Source organism: Pectinophora gossypiella, chromosome 19 (genome assembly GCF_024362695.1).
Source record: "Pectinophora gossypiella chromosome 19, ilPecGoss1.1, whole genome shotgun sequence".
NCBI lineage: Eukaryota > Metazoa > Arthropoda > Insecta > Lepidoptera > Gelechiidae > Pectinophora > Pectinophora gossypiella.
In genome coordinates this window covers 9561998-9567166 of record NC_065422.1, presented here as the reverse complement: position 1 = coordinate 9567166, position 5169 = coordinate 9561998, and the positions used below count along the sequence as shown (strand labels likewise).

The 5169-nt window shown below is 39.0% G+C and overlaps 1 non-coding gene across 1 annotated transcript; it reads left to right on the top strand.

The window, feature by feature from the left end:
• Positions 1-82, top strand: Trnal-aag (transfer RNA leucine (anticodon AAG)). The gene has a single exon. It is a non-coding gene; the product is annotated as a tRNA-Leu (tRNA).
• Positions 83-5169: the final 5087 nt, after the last annotated feature.

Here is a 5169-nt window from a genome sequence, read left to right as displayed (position 1 = left end):
GGTAGCGTGGCCGAGCGGTCTAAGGCGCTGGTTTAAGGCACCAGTCTCTTCGGAGGCGTGGGTTCGAATCCCACCGCTGCCAAGCTCTTTTTGACTTTTTTTTTCAGTAATATTTTTAACCATTTTTTTTATTTTTCCGTTCATTACAATTATTAAAAAAAAACTCAATATCAAACAAGACCTATCTAGTCCACAAGTCAAGTAAATTCCTAAATACATACACATAGGACAGAATATAATGTTATCATTACCTATCCAACTGGAATTAATTTATGCATCGACTTAGGTATGCGCTTCGCATTTATTCAATATTTCTTACCTATTCCTAATCAGAATTATTAAAAAAAACATTAACATAAATATGCGCATTTAGGTTTTTTCCATAAACATAAACGTGCAAAAGGGGAGACAAAATTTGCCTTGCGGCTCGTATTCCTTTTTCAGTTACGTTTCAAACTGATTACTGACCCTTATTACCATAGCCCTTACTGTCCTTTTAAAAACGCTTGAAATCCCTTGTAATTTATTGTTAAATACCCGAAACACGTGTACTGGTACACGTCCAACATCATTGACCTGTACCATCACACTTATAGTTCCTAATGAGAGATCTTCATTAAATAGTCGGTGATAACGCCACGCGCCAGTATTTATTGAGCTCTTTTGTGGAATTTTTTTGTATGTAGTAAGAGGTCAGGTTAAAATGGACTCTGGTGCATGTACAAAACGTGTGTTTCTTGTCTATTTCCGAACGACAATGTCAATGCCATGCTGATAGTCACGTTTTCTAGGAGTTTAGGCCCTTGAAAGGTCTTTTGTAGTAGTAGTAGGCAAGTAGGAATATTTTTAGACAAAAAATTCTCTAGACCCATACAAATAATGTTACGTTCGAAATGTTACGTAATTTTAAAAAATACAGGGTGTTAGTGACGTCGTAACGAAAACTTTGAGGGATGATTGAGACCATGATTCTGAGATGATATGAAGTGGAATTTTCCGTCGCAAAAGTATGGAACAGAAAATAATAAAAAGAAAAACAAAAATTTTCATGAATTTTCCGACTGAAAATTCCACTTGATATCAACTCAGAATCATGGTCTGAATCATCCCCCTCAGTATTCGTTACGGTGTCACTAACACCCATACCTACTTGTATGGGTACAGTATGTACTTGTGCGGGGTGTAAGTGACATCGTAACGAATACTGAGGGGGATGAAACAGCTGATTATTCTGAGTTAATATCAAGTGGAATTTTTCATCGCAAAAGTATAGAATTGAAAATAATTTTAAAAAACTAAAAAAAAATCATGAATTTTGCGACGGAAAATTCCACTTGATATCAACTCAGAATCATGGTCTGAATCATCCCCCTCAGTATTCGTTACGATGTCACTAACACCCTGTATATAGAATATAGATAGGTTTCTTATTCTGCTTATAAGAGTTTTATCTTGCGTCCGACGGACGGTAAGTAGAGATACTTATCTTGTTTTTTTCTTGACGTTACTTCCCCATTTGCCTCAGACGGCATTAACTACTTGGCCAAACAAATGGGGAGCGCTATTACGGTAAAGTATCTAACTAAATATCGATTTATATACCTACGACGACATAAAAATAAGATATTTTACATGTGAAATACGACGACATAAAAATAAGATATTTTTACATGTGAAATGCTGCTAATTCCTGTAGACACCATCTAATTTTATTTTAAATTATATTAGGATGTGTCTGCAGGAATCGGGGAAGGTAACTAAGTATACTTTATTTTTAGATTTGCGTCGGAGAATAGAATAATGTTGTTTTTTTTTTACAAAAACACTATCTCTAGATCTAGCCAGGCTCATATCCGAAGGTTGCTCGAAAATACTTTATCATCATCAGCCGTACGACGCCCACTGCTGGGCATAGGCCTCCCCCAAGGATCTCCACGACGATCGGTCCTGCGCTGCCCGCATCCCGCGGCTTCCCGCGACCTTCACCAAATACTTACCTACCTATAAATGAGAATAACCCAAAATCGTGTAGGTACCTAATATCTCACACTTCATACAACAAACCTGTAGAAACCATCTAATTTTATTTTAAGTTATATCTGTCATTTTCTTATCCGCCGAAAAGAAAAGGGACGGGTAATCAACATCAAATTTTAATTATGGAACACACTTCAATACGTGCATCGTGCGTGTTGTTTTTATGATTTTGGTTTGTTTTTCTTTTTGTTTTGGATATTTTTTTTTTCTTGTCTGGTACTTATTGATTCCGTGTGGTTTCTGTCCTGTGTTAAATGTAATGTACTGTCTGTCTGTGTCTGTGGTGTCCCGAAGTAATAAATGTTTCTTTCTTTCTTTCATCTGTGTGTCGTCTGAACTCTGACACAATATGATTGAAGACTAAAGTAAGACTGACGGGGGGTGAGGGGTGAGGTAAACCTAGCTCGGACGCTGATGGGGAGCGGAGAGTTGCCGTTCTATACGTAGTATTCCTTATTCTATGCTACTGTGTAAACATGCGAAAAACAGATAAAAGGATATTGCACTCAATCCTTTCTCACTAAGAAGTATTAAAGCCAGCTTTGTTTATCCTTTTGGTCAATATAAGGAAAACCTTTACAATGATAATATTTGCGAAGGAATTCTCGGAGCCAGAATATGGTTTATAATCGTCTTATCATCCTTCAAGGATGGCGAATGAACAACATACTGCGGCACGATGAGTGGTGAGGATGGTATCCCGACGTGCCGTGAGAGTAGAAGAATGATGGGGATGACGATGACAAATTACAGGCAAGTAGCAAGTATATACAGGGTGTTAGTGACATCGTAACGAATACTCAGGGGGATGATTGAGGCCATGATTCTGAGTTAATATCAAGTGGAATTTTTCGTCGCAAAATTCATGATTTTTTTTAGTTTTGTTTTTAAATTATTTTCAATTCTTTTGCGATGAAAAATTCCATTTGATATTAACTCAGAATAATCAGCTGAATCATCCCCCTCAGTATTCGTTACGATGTCACTTACACCCCACACAAGTACATACGGTAGCCACACAAGTTGGTATGGGTGTTAGTGACACCGTAACGAATACTGAGGGGGGTGGTTCAGACCATGATTCTGAGTCGATATCAAGTGGAATTTTCAGTCTGAACATTCCTGAATTTTTTTGTGTTTTTTTAAATTATTTTCAATTCCATACTTTTGCGACGGAAAATTCCACTAGATATCATCTCAGAATCATGGCCTCAATCACCACTAAAAGTTTTCGTTACGATGTCACTAACACCCTGTATAGTATATAGTTATAGTTTATTTAGGAACCTTAACTCGTCTGTCAAATTTGTCAACTCGCGCTTTGACATTTACTCGCTCTACTCGCGAAGTTAGTATACTAGGCCTTCTGCTAAACACTATAATGTTAATTGGGCTTAACTTACGTCAGAGAAAATGAAATGCAGGATGCTTACGTTACAATGACGTCAAAATATTCCACGGTCACGTTTCAAATCACGCCGCAATGTCCCTCGTTGTTAGGATAGTCATATTAATGCAAATATTGAAGGAATCATGTTTGACCACGTATGGGATGACCTTTTTCCCGAATAAATAGACTAATAAATAGATTACATTATTATAGGTTCGGTACCTTTTAGCGATGGGCGTTATTAACCATAACTGGTTATATATGCAGTTACGAGCTCGAACAGTGATCACTCGTTTTCCACTACAACAAAAACTAGTGATATTCATAACGCCATTTAAACGATCGAAATAGGCATCAGTCTTCAATAACTCTTTTAATCACAACGCCATAAAGTTAAATCGAATTCACTCTTATGTTTAAGGCATAGCGTCGATGTTTGGCTACTTTCACTACTCACGCAAAATCACTGGTTTTACAATATTCGTAATGACAAGATGAAAACGACGTTTTACATTGACCACCTTACACATAGCTTTGACAACGTAAAGGAGTAAAACGAGTAATGTAAAAAGCGCCTAAAAAAAAAAAAGGATCGCAACAAAATTACGTGTGCGTGAAGAAGAATTAAGTTATACTGCTACCTAACCAAACGATTTTACGTTACAATTATCACGTTTGCTTCAGAACGTTGTGAAAATAACTAGTTATAAAAATCACTAGTTAAGAAACTAGTTATTGGAAATCACATAACGCTTACGTTACGTTATCTCAAAAACCGATAACGACCCATCGCTAGTACCTTTTTTTTTCTTTTTTTTGGTAACGAAGGGGAAATCCTCATGGATACCTCGCCACCCAGGGGGAGCGACGAAGTTATGTCGGACTCCTACCGACTAAAACCCCTCCGATGGACCTCTGCTGTGCATGTCGGGGAGCTCCGGGATCTCTGTCGAACGCACCGGTGCTCCCCTCGCACTTGCTTTCACTAAAGCGCGTCCCGGGGTAGATCCCCACCCCTACGCCATCCCAGTTTTACGGCGATGCGAGGCCATATCGCATTGCCGTCCATCCCGGAGATCGTGTGTTGAGTGGTTCGGGCCCCCGCCCTTATCACTCACGATCCCCAGTGTCCCCTTTCAGTCGCCTCTTACGACAGGCAGGGGGTACCGTAGCCCTATTCTTGCTCCCGGAACTACAGGGCGGATAGGTTCGGTACCTACAGGGTTGGAGGAGCTCGGTGGCGCAGCGGTAAACGCGCTCGGTCTGCGATTGTTGAAGTTAAGCAACTTTCGCAAAGGCCGGTCATAGGATGCTACTAGGCTGGATAAATGTGGAGCTTTTTCACTCGATACGAAAAAATAAGACAGCTGACCTAAAAGTGTCCTAATCGCCAAAAAATCACAAGAAAATTCCTGCAAAAGTAAAATCGAAAAATTATGCCGCAGGCAGTTAAATTCTTAATTTATTTTAGATCAAAGCAGATTTTAAATTCAATTTGTGCTGTAATCTCTCTTGTGTAAGTATGTTTTAAAATCTTTCGTGTTTGTGTGTGCAATAAAGAATATTTGATTTGATTTCAGAGTTCCTAAGCAAAATGGTTTACAAACATCTCATTGCTAACGGAGTCAAGTACAACATTGCAGCTTGGATGCAGTTTTTATGTGGCAGACCCAAGTGAGAGCCCTCCCGGGTGAGAGCCGTCAGCGCTCCCCATTTGTCCGGTCAAGTAGTTAATGTCATCT